This window comes from Rousettus aegyptiacus, unplaced genomic scaffold, assembly GCF_014176215.1.
Source record: "Rousettus aegyptiacus isolate mRouAeg1 unplaced genomic scaffold, mRouAeg1.p scaffold_m13_p_3, whole genome shotgun sequence".
NCBI lineage: Eukaryota > Metazoa > Chordata > Mammalia > Chiroptera > Pteropodidae > Rousettus > Rousettus aegyptiacus.
In genome coordinates, this window is record NW_023416306.1 from 152,513,779 (window position 1) to 152,527,747 (window position 13,969).

Consider the following 13,969-nt stretch of genomic DNA (forward strand, 5'->3'; position numbering starts at 1 on the left):
AGAAGCCTCACGTTGTTGTGCTTCGCTAGCCTCGGTAGTGCTAATATTTTCTGAGCATCCGAGCTATTCCAGTCATTCATTGCACAGGAATATTCTTCCCTGTTTTGCTCTGTCCTTCCCTCCTCCCCTCCCTCCCAACTCCCACCCCCTCATCTTCCAGATGCGCCCCTTCCAGGGCAGGGTCCCCGGCGCCTGGGCCCCCCCAGCAGCGTCCTCTTGGCTTTGCCCTCTCTGGGAGCCCATGGACAGCAGCCTGATCTGACTCTGCAGCCCGGGGCCTCGGGGTCAAGCAGGGCTGAAGGTCACATCCCAGGGCCTTCCCAAACGCAGCGAAGCCCCAGGAGCCAGCGGCTCCGCACAAAGGAGCAGCTGAGAAGAGTCAAATTGGAAAAGTCAGTGACTTGAGGCTGAGGGGAAGTGAGAAGCACCGGCCGCGGCTGCTGCGGAAGTCTTGGGCAGGGCCGGCAGGGATGCGCGGGGGTCGGAACTAGAAGTAGGGTGGCTCCTGGGAAAGAGAGCTCCCAAGGGCTTCTTCCTTGGCCTCCTGCTCCCTTCCATCCGTCTCTGCTGCTGTTGCTTCCACCTTCTTACCGCTCACCCTCACCCCTTGCTTCACGCACGGTCCCACTTACCCAAAACCGGCTGGTGCAGAGGTTCCTCGAACACATAACTATCGTGTAAATTATGGTACATTCACATAGTGGACTATTCTACTGCCACGTAGTATGTTTGCAGTTACAATGGCACAGAAAAAAAGTTTGTCATAAGGGTAAGTAAAAATAGCAAGATGTAAGATTTTAAATGTGTGGAGGAAGTAAATGAGAAGGAAATGGACCAAGGTGGTAATTGTCTTGCCGCCGGGTTGGAGAATTATAGGTAATTTTTGTTTTCCTCTCCTTTTTCCAAATTCTACAGAATCATGTATTGCTTCTATAATATAGGGAGAAAAAAAGCCTCTGGACCCTGGTTCAGGTGCACAGAGTTTAAGATGCCCTGCCTATCAGCCCAGCCTAGAAACATGCGCACGCACACACACACACACACACACAGTTGATGACATTTGTTTATTACAATGATATTTGTTCTTGTGTATGAAAATGTCTGTCTATATCTGTGAGGATTTACTTAGCCCCTATTAAGCATCCAGCCCTGCCCTAGTCCCCATCACATGTAATGTGGATGAAATGACTTGTGCCCTAACCACACCTAATCCCATGAGCTACCACTCTACAGAGCCTTTGCTCTAGAACAGAAAACTGTTTGCTCAATGGATGTTCAATCAGCGTTACAAAAGAGCTCTTTTTCCTCTGTCCGTCCCTACACTGAGAAAAATAACCTCACCTAATTTTGTGGTAGACTCAAGGCTGAACTTCCCCAGCTCAGACATTATTTCAGATGTTGTATCTGCGAGAGTTTCCCTCACTGCTTGCTTCCTGCTCACCTTCCCCTTCCCAGTTGGAGAGAAGGAAGAAGAGATGAGTTATTACGGGTCAGGACAGAGTCTGGAGTGATGCTCATTTTGTCATCACAGAGAGCCAGACAGAGGCACTGCACCACCAGGAAAGGGAGAGAAGTGCCTGCCGTGCAAGTTGGGATCTGACGGACGTAGGAGGTGGTTCTCACCTTTATTGAGAGACAAGTGTATACATAAAGTCAGTTTCCGTGCGAGATGAGATGAGGTGAAAGCATCAAGGCCAGATAACATATGAAAATCATGGAGAAGAAGGGACTCTGTCCCTAAGAAAATGACTTGTCCACCCCAGCTCCCAGTGCCTGGAACATGCAAGCCCAGGCATCTGACTAGGCCTTGGAGGGTCCTGAGGAGGCTTGCTCCACATTTCCCTTCAGCAGAAATAGATGTCATGAGGAGTAAGAAAAATTCAGTGCCTACCACACCCTACTCCCTCTTCTACTTCGCTGGTATGTGCTCTTGTCCACCCTGTTTCCCAAAGAGGCGCTACTTTCTGCCCAGCTCGGGATAGCAAAACAAAGGGAAAATGTCGGCCACACGCAGCCCTGAATCCTGCCTGACCATTACCTTAGCTGTGGTGCTTTAGCCAGATGAGCTGGGGCGGCCAGATCTGATCAGCCTTCCAAAGGAGAGAGGAACACTCCAGAACAGACAGCCGAAGCCGTTGTTACAACATGAGCATTGCAGGGCAAGCGACACTTTACAACATCACCAAAGATTGATGCAAATTGGTTTGGTTCTGACCCTGTCACACCAGGAAGGATAATGATTCCAGCAGCGCCGGGCACGGGGGGTGGGTGGGGGGTTGCAGTGTGAAGACTAGTGTCTCACTTTGCATCTTCATTAATGATCTGAAAGACGGGTAAACAGCATGCTAATGAAACCTGCAGATGATTGGTGTTACAAACCCCAGAGAGGACAGAGAAATAGCACAGCGAGACCCAGATCACTTAGAAATATGGGCAGGAGATTGTCAAATGAGATTCGTCCTAGGAAAATGAAAGTCGACATGTCAGGAAGGAATGATGAAGGTGCCTCTTGGTGGGGGCCTGCAAACCTGGAAAGCAGAGATGGGTGGCAGAATCAGGAGGTTGAGTGAGGGGATAAGGTTTGAGGTGTTTTGGGGGAGTCAGAGAAGCTGGCCTTGAGGACCCGGGGTACAAATGCCCAGTGTATTTCTGGCAGGACTGACTGCAGCCGAAAGACTGGAGCTGAGCTATGGGGCCAACAGTGTGCGGCCCGGGTGCCAAGCAGGTTTCTCCGGCGGATTGGCCTGGTAGCGCCTGGCTGGCCTCTGCCTTCACAGCCATAGGCTGTGTGTATTTGCATTTGTCACTGGGACTAAAAATGCCATTTTGACCAGAATTACTAACATGATAAAAGCCAAAACACATTTGTAAAACTTTGCCCCAAATTATTGAAGGCTATTCAAGAGCAGGGGAAAGATAAAAATTTTTTCCCATTTTCAGTGGTTTCCTGTTCAATAAACATTGCTCGTAAGTATAACTCATTTACATTAAGTGCACAAATCTTAAGTGTCCATACAACTAAATGCTTTTTTTAATGATATTTTTTCCTCGAGTAAATCACTTGACCTCACTAAGCCTCGGTTTTCTTGTCTAAAACGGGCATAGCAGCAGGACGTATCTCAAAACTGTATGGTACAGAATAAATGAGAATATGTAAGGCCCCTAGGATGTAGGGCCCAGATGAGGTAATTATTATTACTGTTTATTACCCTCTAATTTATTCCCTAAGCTTTACTCTTAACTCCTCAAGTAAATTGTAAACTTCTTGAAATCAGGGACTGTGTTAAAATTCTTTTTCAGAGTCTACAGCCATACCACCCTGAATGTGCCCAGTCTCATCTGATCTCGGAAGCTAAGCAGGGTTGGGCCTGGTTAGTACTGGGATGGGAGACCACCTAGGAAGACCAGGTGCTGTAGGTGTTAAAAATTTTAAAAAAATAAAATAAAATTCTTTTTCAGTACACAAAAGCTGAAAAAAAAATCCTTGTTTGATGGATTGATAAGCTAGTATTTTCTGTTAATATAAATAAATTTTGTTCTCACCCAGCTCAGATCTACTTTCAATGAAATCTCTTTAACATGAAACAAAACCAACCAACCAAACAGAACCAGGTGGAATCCTGATATCGCAGTTTTTTTGAGACACGACATTCTCTGCGAGGTTGTGCTAACGAGAAACACGCTGTCTGATGAAATCTTAGGTCTAAGGAAAGGAAGTCAGCCTGATGATTTGAAAACCCAGCTTTCCAGTCCAATCAAGTTTGAATTAGGGTGACTAACCATCCAGTTTGCTCAGGACTTAGGAAGGTCCCAGGACAAAGGACAGTCCTGCTAATGGGATGGTTGGTCACTCTCCTTTGAATCCAGGCTCTGCGACTTCATAGCCTTGTGGCCTCAGGTAGGATTCTTAGCCTTGTTGAACTTGGTTTTCTCTTCAGGACGGGGGAAAATACCAGCTTCACCAGGTTGTTGGAAGGATCAGACGAGGTATCATTTGATCGTATTTTGCAATGTACTTGACACGTAATAAATGCTCGATAAATGTTGACATAAACTGTCAGAAACCATGAAAGTAAAGTTCAAAAACAAGCACAAACTAATCTATGATGATAGAAGTCAAAATAGTGGTTACCTTTTAGAGGGACTGACTGGGAAGGAACTAGAGGGGGCCTTCTTCAGAACTGGGAATGTTCTCGTGTGCAAATACTGAGTTTTATAGTCTATTTGAAACACATATGATATTTGGGTTATACTAAAAGCGCTTTCCTTAGCCCTGTTGTTATGTAAATAAAGGCAGAAGGAGAAAGGAGAAATGTAAAATAATTTATTTTCCATAAGACGAATTATAATAAAAATCCACCGAGACTTTTAGCTGTACTTGTTTCTTCCTTATATATACTCCACCCTAAAAACCCTATATTCACGTGTCCTCCCAGGCTTCATCCATGTAGGTACACTTTGAAGTTCATTGTCATCATGGCCTTGATTTGAGAGCCATGTTGTGGTTCCTCTCTTGGCTCTCTCCCTGCCTCTCTCTCTTCTTGTATGAGCTACTCTCCTCTCCACAGCCCACTGTGGGGCACACAGTTCCCCAGGGGGACTTTCAAAGCTGACTCCCCTCCCCTACCTCAAAGCTTTACCTTTGGGAAGGTGGAGTCGCAAGTCTTTGTGACCTTCCGGGATACATAGTCTTTGTTCATTCCACTTCTAAGTATATACCCGAGAGAAATGAGTGCCGACGTCCACCAAAAGACACGCGCAAGAATGTCGATAGCAACTTTATTCATGCGAGTCAAAAACTGGCAAAAACTCAGATATCCATCCACAGAAGAAGGGATATATCAGTGTTTGTATAGCCATTCAAGGAAATGCCAGTCAGAAATAAAGAAGAAACTACTGTACTGCTTCACACAACAACATGGATGAATCTCACAAAAAAGAATGAAGAGAGAGTTGAGGTCGGCCCAGAAGTGCCCCCTGAGTGGTTGCATTGGTATGAAAATCTAGAACAGGGGACACTAATCTAGGGTGATGGACGTCAGAATAGTGGTTATCTTGGGGTATTGACTGGGGAGGGGCACAAGGAGCCTCCCGGGGTATAGGAAACTATCGCGACCTGAGTGGTGATTACACGGGAGTAGATGTGTGTGAGTGCAGGTCTAACTGTTCATCCAGCTGTGTGATAAATAGTTGTGCAACTTCCTGCGTTTCCGTTACACCTCAATTAGAATAAAAGAACTTAGGAGAGACTGACGAAAGCTATCACAGCCCCATGGAAGCAATTTAGGGCAATAACAGAATTAGAGGCTCCTAGACTCACCCTAGCTTCCAGCTGTGGAGTCAGAAGGAAGGATAGAGGAGGTTCAACATGTTCCTTGGTAGCTACCTTCCATGCTCCACCAGCAACTGTGTGACCCTCACTGTGAGACCTTATGGGGAAGGGCTCTCAGCCAAACTTCTGGGGCCCCAGACCCTGCTTGGGCTCTCTTGTGAGGCAGCAGCATTCTCTATCCACCTCCCTGTGAACTCGGCCCTGAGACTGGGCTGTTCCAGGGCCAGGACGTGGCCTGTGCTTCCCTGTTTCTCCAGAACCCAACACCTCATAGGCACTCAGTCAGTACACAGTTGTCGAATGGATGCCAGTCATCTAAGACATTAAGTTCTTCCTCAGCCGGAGCTGGCACCTGATCTCAAAGCCAAAGATGTGCTTTTTGACCGATGGGTCATTCGGGTGCGCCTGCCTGAAAGAATTGGCATTCCAGACGAGCTACGGGCATCTCTAACATGCTCCTCTCCCTGCCTGCAGTTCAACCAGAGTTGTTCCGCCTATGAACTCAGATTTCAAGTTAGATTTCACATATATGTGTGTGTATCTATACACACACACACACACACACACACACACACACACGTATATAGTTCTGTTGCTTTTTAATTTTAAAATACTTTTTAGAAAGACAATAAATACAAACCATATTTAAAATGAGCAGATTGTGAAAAATATATCTTTCCATCCCCTGGCCCTCAAGCCACTACATACCCGCTTGTGGGAGCTACATCCTGTCCTACATCTTGCTTTTTTTTCCCATTTAATTTAGCTCGGATCTTGTTCACATTGGTAGATACAGACTGGACAGCTACAGAGTCTCCCACTGAATGGATGTGCCATAGTCTATGTGGCCAGTCCATGTGATGGACGTTTAGGTTGTTTCCAGGCCTTTGCTACCACAAACTATGTTATGATGAACAAATATACTCATATTTAAGTCTTTGCATGTATGCAAATACATCCGTAGAACAGATTACTAGTGAGGGAATTGCTGAGCAAAGGCCATGTGCATATTTTATTTTAATATATAATGTTTAATGTATCATTTAATACATCTGTTAATTGCCCCCTAAAGTGGTTGTGACAGTGACGTCTTTTCCCTACACCGTCAACAGTGCTATCGGGCTGCGCGTTTCCTGGGGGAGTAACGCTGGCTCCTCTTGTCTCCCCACCACTCCTCCTGCCCACTGACCTTCCCTCCTGTCACTCCTTCCTGCTGCCAAGAGTGGTTCACATTTACCTGAGCGTTCGCCAGGCCCCCAGGTACTGATCTAAATCCTTTACTTCAATGTCTCATGAGGTAGGGACTATTATTTCCATTTTATAGATGAGAAGCCGGAGGCTTAAAGATGAACTAACTCATTCATGGTCACCTAGCTGGTTAGTAGTGGAGCTGGGGTTCAACCCCAGGTCTATCTGACTCCAAAGCCTTTGCTCTTTACCAACAGGCTTCCCCACACACCGCCCTCCCCTTGCCCCTCCCCCTTCCATGGACACCAAGCGTTCCCCCTCCATGCTAATCGCCCCCACCTCTCTTCAGCCTTTGCCTCCATGCCAGAAGCCCTCCATTCCTGCTCACTCCCTCCTTCCTCGGGTGAGGGCGCACACCTCCATCCCTGACCCTCCTCCTTCGCTCCCTTGGTTTTCTCTATTCTTGGCCTCGGACTGCCCCACCTGCTGGGTCGGCCCAGGTGATCATCTCAGCCTCCTGGGCTGGGGAGGAAGAAACAACGGCTTCCGTCACCTGACCCTACTCAGCCAATTCACGAAGACAAGATGTCAAGTTAATGAGCCTGTGGGCCTCTAATTAGCTGTCAATTACCTCAAATTAATCAACTCCTCGCCTAATTAAGCATTATCGGCAGGTGGGCACAAAGCAGACCATTGTGTGGGAGCCATGAGAAAAGCTGGGCTGGCAAACTCGGTTAGGATCAGCGCTGTGCACCTCACCCGCTTCCCCACCGTGCTCAGCTTCCAGCCTGGCCGAGGGGCCCTGAGGCCTTCCGCCCACCTCTGTCCTTCGACACAGGACCCTGTAAACCTCCTGGGCAGCTGGGTGGACTTCACCTCTCGGGAGGGAAGTGCGGAGCTTGGAGGCAAGTGGGACAACTGTGGGGAAGTGGGCGGTGGGAACCATGCGGCCAGGCAGGAGAAGGCCATGGAGAAGGGGAGGACTTCGAGTTGGGGACACCAGCTCCTGGCACTAGCTGGAGCCAGGTGGGAGCTCCATGGGCAGAGAAGAGGCCAGGTCGCGCCTGGGAGGTCAGGCCTGTGTGGACAGGCAGAGCTGGCTTCCTTTCCTGGCCCTGCCATTTGTGAGTTCTGTGACCCCGGGAAGTGACTGCACTTCTTTGAGTCACAGTTTCCATCTCTGAAATAAATGAGAATAATTTTTTAAAGAGACCTTATTGGGTCTTTGTGGAGATTAAATGAGATCATGCCTGTGAAGCACCTGCCACGTCTTAAGCGTTCAGTGGATTTACTAGTAGTGACAGTGGATGGATACTCGGGGGTGCCTCACCTAAGCACCACTTAAGCTATGAAATGTGTCCCCAAACTCTGAGTCCCCGGCAGCCTCCAGGCTGCAGTGCACCCCTGGAAAACGTGAGCGGCTGTCTAGGACATGACAGGTACTGGGTGCTACAAAGTCCTGGCTACAACCTCCTCTCGACCCCTCCCATCTCCAGCACCTTCGAGGGCGCAGGGCTTGTGTATCCCTCTCCACCCATCCAAAGGGTCCTTGGTGCCATATGGAGGTGCCAGATGAGGCAACCAAATGTCTCTAGCCACCAGGAAGAAGAAGGCAAATGAGGGCTCCTCACCCTTGGGGATGCAGAGTCTAAACAAGAGTTCATGCCCCCAAATCATGGTCCTGGAGGCTGAACAGGGTGCCCACTCTCTTGGCACAAGCCAGGATGAGGCTGGGGACCAGCTAGGTAGATCTATGCCCCCACCGACGGTCAAATGCCACCACACCCATGCTAGTTTTTATCCCTTCTCCCCACCCCAGCCACCCCTTGCAATCAACCTGCCAAATTCCTCTTTCATAGCCCTAACCTTGACCCTGGCACAGGATATCCTCTCCCTGCCTCCTGGGGCGGCGGAGGTTCTCAGCCTCACCTCTGAAAGCTTGGAAACATCTTACCCCTCCCTAGTTAAATCGCTCAGTCGTTTAGCAAACAGATATTGTGCCTACAGCTCACAGTGTAAAAGGGAGATGGTCGGGCAAACATTACCAATCATTAAAGCATGCCCTGGAGGTGTGGGAACAGAAGGGAGCTAGGACTCGCTAAGTACCTACTGCAAGCTGGCAGAAGTGGCAGAGTCGGATGCGGACACTGGACCTTCTGACTCCTGTCCACCACGAGAGATCAGGTCTTTGCCTGGGGTTGGGAAGGTGGGCATGTGGAGGGAGGTGCAGGTGAATGCTGCCTCCACTTGGGGCTTGGGCAGGTGAGGCCTCTCAGGGAAAAGGAAGCTTTCATGCATTCCAGGCCGAGGGAACAGGATGGGTGAAGGCTCAGAGACATGCAGAGGACATGGAAAGTTTAATAAATACAGAATATTCTCTGACTACACTATCAGAACCACAGCAGAAGATGGTGCTTGCTGCTCAGTGAGCAGGGTGGGATCTGAGAGGACTTTCAACATTATGACAAGAAACACACTTTTCCGGTAGGGATTTGGGGAACTTTGGAAGACTTGCCTAAGCTCTGACCTCTCCTAGGGGAGTTGAATTCTATAAGGATTGAATCTATAATTTAACCCAAAGCTGCTGGGGTGGATTCGGAAGAGGGTAAGGGGGATGGGGAGTGAGGCCTTCCTAAAACTGTGAAATCACACCATTCTGTGGTCTGCCTCCCGGGAGACAGGTCTGCCTTCTCTCTCTTTTGTACCCAAAGCACTTAGACTGGTGCCAAGTACAGAGCAAGGCTTGGGAAATACCTGCAGAAGGTAGTTTCTCCTTATTACATACCGACATGTACATGGATGCACGCACCTGCTTTAAGCCCAGACATGTTTATCCCTCTGGAAAGTTTGGAGTTGAGACGAAGAGTTTCATCTGGGCTCGAATGGAGGAAACATGAGTCTGGGAGGTGAGAGGCAGCCTTGGGATGCCGGAGCTCAGACAGCCAGGCTGCGGGGAGGAGGAGGAAGCAGTACTCAGTCCAACGGGGAGAGAAGCCGTGATTTCCATTTTCCTGGGGCCCATCCTGTTCCAGTTCCCACAAGGCCCCCACATCCTGTGGTCCTGCATTCCTTTCTTACTGTGCCTGCATCCTACCTAGAACCACCCCCAACCCCACCCCAAAGCACCCTGACACACACTGGTCTACAACAGCCAGAGGAGCCCCAGCCCCCGGGGCAGGAAGGCCTCTTACAGGCCAGCCAGGCCGGTGGTTCCCGCGGAGCTGGAGGAGCACCCAGCTCCAGGGCCACCCTCACAGCGCTGGCACTGGTGGGTGATTTTATTACACAATCAGTGCAGGGGCCCAATCACGGAGGGATTCAATGAATATATTACGCTTGTACATACTGTTATGTTGAATGAATTATGTATTAAGATAGAGCATGCCTACACACAGTTTTTAGAACTAAACTAGCATGAAAGAGCATAGAGGAAAATGTAGGCTTCCTTCTTACTTACCCCTACTTTACGGCCATCTGATTCCCTTTCCAGCAACCAACCATTAACCAGTTTTTCAGATGCCCTTCCAGAGATTAAAAAATACTTTATATACATATCTTTTATTTTTCACAAGTAGAAATAAAACATACTGTTGTGAAATCTTCCTTTTCATGTTACAGTCTTGGAGGTTGTCCCAGGTCAGAATGTGTGATAACAGAGACACAGTATTCCATTGCATGAATGCGTACTGTTTCCGTTTACAAATTATGTAAAATCATTACAGGCAAGAGGAGCCTAAGCAGACATGACATGGCTAAATGTCATGTGAGATCCTGGGTGGGATCCTGGAACAGAACATAGGACACTGAGTAAAAACTAAGGAAATCTGAATAAAGCACAGACTTTAGTTAGTAATAACGTATCAATCTTGATTCATTAATTGCAACAAATATACCATACTAATATCAGATGTTGATAATAGGGAAATTTAGGGAGGGGGTATATGAGAAATCTGTGCAATCTTCACAATTTTTTTTTGTACATTTAAAACTGTTCTAAAATAATGTTTATTTTAAAATATTTTTTAAAAACATAATGTGGAGATCAATACAGTATCACTTCATGTGAAAATATTGCTGAGCGCCTACTAGTTTGGATCATTACACAGGTTCCTCAGTCCAATGGGAGAAGTGCAGGTACTTCCCTGGGAAATCTGTGAATTGTTTTACATGTTTAAGGATTGTTCCTATTGAAAAGTTGGAACCACTGACCTAGTCCCACCTGTCGGTTTACCAGGAGAAAACTGAGGCTAGAAAAGGGAGTGACTCGTGCCTGGTCACAGACTCTCACCTCGGGGTCTTCCAAACCCCCCTTAACATTGGCTGGTCGGCATTCGCTGCCCACCCAGGGCAAATACTCCTGGGCTCCAGCTGGGTCCGCAGTGGGTTCAGGACGTCCCGCGACGGGCTCCCCTCCTGGCAGGTATTTTCAGTCTAACAGACTGACGTACAACCTAAAGGAAAAGCCGCTCTGAGGATGGGGTCAGGCATGTGTTAGGAGGGAAACCTTCTAGCACAGGCATCCCTCTCCTTGCTGCCTGGCAGACGGCGCGGACTGCCGCGCGCGTCCCGCAGGTGGGCGATCCGCGCCTGCACCACTAGAGGGCGCGGGGAGCGGCTCTCCGCGGCTCCTCCTGCACGCCGGCCCTCAGAGGTTCCTGCAAAACAGGTCCCCTCCAGGTTTAGGCCCCAGCCCCGGTCCCTATATGCCCTCGAATCAGAGGAGGAGCCTGGCACCCTGAACTCCACCCAGGCGCCGACGTTGCAGCCCCTTGCCCAGCTCTCCCCTGTGAAAACCCTGCCGTGCTGTGCCATTGTACAAATTAGGACACAGAGAAACTAACAGCTGTGAGCTGTGTCGCACAGCTAGTGCAGACCAGAAATGCAGGGGAGTGGGGGAGGGGGGCATGGTCTGGGCCTCCAGGCCTCAGGGGTTCTCCCTCAGAGGGTCTCACTGTAGCCTTCTATTCGGAAGGGGAAACCGAGGCACAGGGAAATGCTAGGGTATACTGTATGTGGGTGGCCCCGACCACCAAGCTTAGGCAGGAGGCTAAGGCTGGGAGGCCAGCCCCTTGACAGATGATCACAGCGGGAGAGCCTGCAGAGGGCTAGAGGGTGCCAGCCTGCTGAGTGGGGGAGCTGCTGCTGACTCTCCTAGAGATGGGTGACAGCTGCAGCCTCTGGTGGGAGGCCAGAGGCTCCACACACAAATAACTTTCACTCACTGCCCAAGAGCTAATCCCATTACTCCGCATGGACCCTCTGGGACCACCCTCCATAGCACTCCCTAATCCCTTGCCTCCCTCTGGGAATGGTACAAGGCCCTCCTCACCCACCCCTGCCAGCCCGTCACATGCAGACCTCACCCCTTCCCCACCCCTATCGGCCACCTGTGTCCACCCATGCCCCACTCCCGGGGTCTCAAAGGGACTCCCAGGAGGGCTGGAGGGCCAACTCCCTCACCCACCTCCCTTGCCAGCCCTGTCCCTGTTTGCCAGTGCCCAAGTCACTTTCCCAAAATGGCCTCCTGTCCAGGTTTTATGAGCCTCCGGTCCCTTTCTAAGCAGGCTTTCTGTAGCAGTTTTTGTTGCAGGAATCATCAGGAGAGAGCTCGGATCCACAGTGTTTTCATTTGTCAAATGGAGACAATAGTGCCCACTTCGCACCTTGTTCCGATGATACAATGAAATGCCATATAGCAATCGTTCAGCCTGGCACAGAGGGAACGCTCCAAGGTGTCAGTTACTGATGTGATTGTCATCAGTGGGACAGACATGTTAGCTATGCAAGAGGAGTGGATTTATTCTCTGTTACCAAGAACACAGCCCCATGGCCTGGAGACAGGAGTTAGATGGGGCAGATTGGGGTGACATACAGAGTCCTCAGCTAGTGACAGGAGCTGCTGAGTACGCTAGGTAGTGGCTTCTTCCGCTGCACCAGGTTCTGAAGCCTCCCCAACCCCTCGCGAGGTAGATACCAGCAACATCCCATTTTGCAGATTCGAAATTAAGGCTAAGAGACAGCTGCGGAGTGGCGGAGCCGGAATCAAACACAGCGCTGACTCTGGAATTCTCCGGGGCATTCTACTGCCTCTCAAGATCCACTTCTAACAAAAAGGGCTGATGTCTGAGAAGTACATTTTTGTCCCCCAAAAGTAGTGGGCTCCCCATTTGCCAGAAGCATTCAAAGCAATGCTGAGGGACAACCAGTCAGAAACCCTGAGGTCCCGTGACAGGCCCCAATCCCCTTAGCATCCCCAGCCACCCATTTCTAATCAGGTCCAGGTCACTGCCCGCTCCCCAGCCTGGGCACAGGAGGGGCCCCCTTTGGCCCTTAGCCTCCCTCTCCCTACCTTCTGCTATTCCTCATTTACATAAATTATCTCTCTCCAATTATCCATCCAGCTGTCCCAACGGTGATCTGTGAATGAATTAAAAATGGAATATAATTTAATAATGGCTGATTAGAAGGAGATTAGTTATTATATAAAAAGGAAAAGCCAAGAGCCAGCTAGTTGCCCTTAATCTGAGCCAATACCATCGTTATTCAGGAAAGACTACCCTGGCCACCATCAGACAAGGCAGAGACAAGGGTTAGGGGAGAGTCCAGTGGAGGTGGGGGGCAGGCAAACCAACCTGCAGAGAAGATGAGGGCGTTAAGAGCCAGGAGTTGGAGACCCAAGCAGCTCCTCTTACTTCCCTGGAACTTGCTCCTTCCTTCTAAGTGGACATGAGTGGTTTCTGGGGCAACCTTCTTGCTCTAAATTCTGGGTACCCTCAGATCAAACTACTGGACTTGCCCAAAGCAGTCACCGCCCCCGCAACAGCCTAGCCCAGCCCCTCCGAGGCATAGGACCTGGGGGTTCAGGATCCTCATGCTCAGGCCCTGCTACCCAGGAACATGCAAGAGCTGGGGACACGGACCACACAAGGAGGGGATCCGCCTGTCTGGGACAGATGGAAAGAGAAGGAAGTGGGGTTGGTTGTTCCAGGAAGACTCCGCCGAGGAGAGACTGGCGGAGAAGAGTGCTCAGCAGGAGCTCAGGGCCCCCTTACCTTCAGCTGGATGACTGGATCTAGTGGAGAGGATGTGTCTCTGAGATTCCCATTCCTGTTTTCTGTCTCAGCTCACATGCATGTCCTCCAGGAAGCCTGCCCTGATCCCCCCAGCTTTGGGGTCTCCCCAGTGCTCCATATGCCCTATGCTTTCTCCATCCTTGCCCTTAGCACATCCATTTCCAGGTGTTTGTCCCCCAGTTTGTGAGCTCCTCGAGGGCAGGGACCATGGCTTTTCCATCACTCCACGACCAGTGCCAGGCACACAAGTTGCTCGACAATATTGAATAAATAAAGATGCCTCCTCCCAAAAGCCTTCCGTGATTGCCCTAGTGCGGGTTTAGTGCTCTTTTCTGTGCTTCCGAAACACTGTAATTATGCCTTGAAACATAAGGCA

At 49.6% G+C, this 13,969-nt stretch overlaps 1 non-coding gene across 1 annotated transcript; it reads left to right on the forward strand.

The window, feature by feature from the left end:
* Nucleotides 1–3,301: 3,301 nt before the first annotated feature.
* LOC118601256 lies at nt 3,302–3,420 on the forward strand. Its single transcript, XR_004950276.1, has one exon. It is a non-coding gene; the product is annotated as a 5S ribosomal RNA (ribosomal RNA).
* The last annotated feature ends 10,549 nt before the right edge of the window (nt 3,421–13,969 follow it).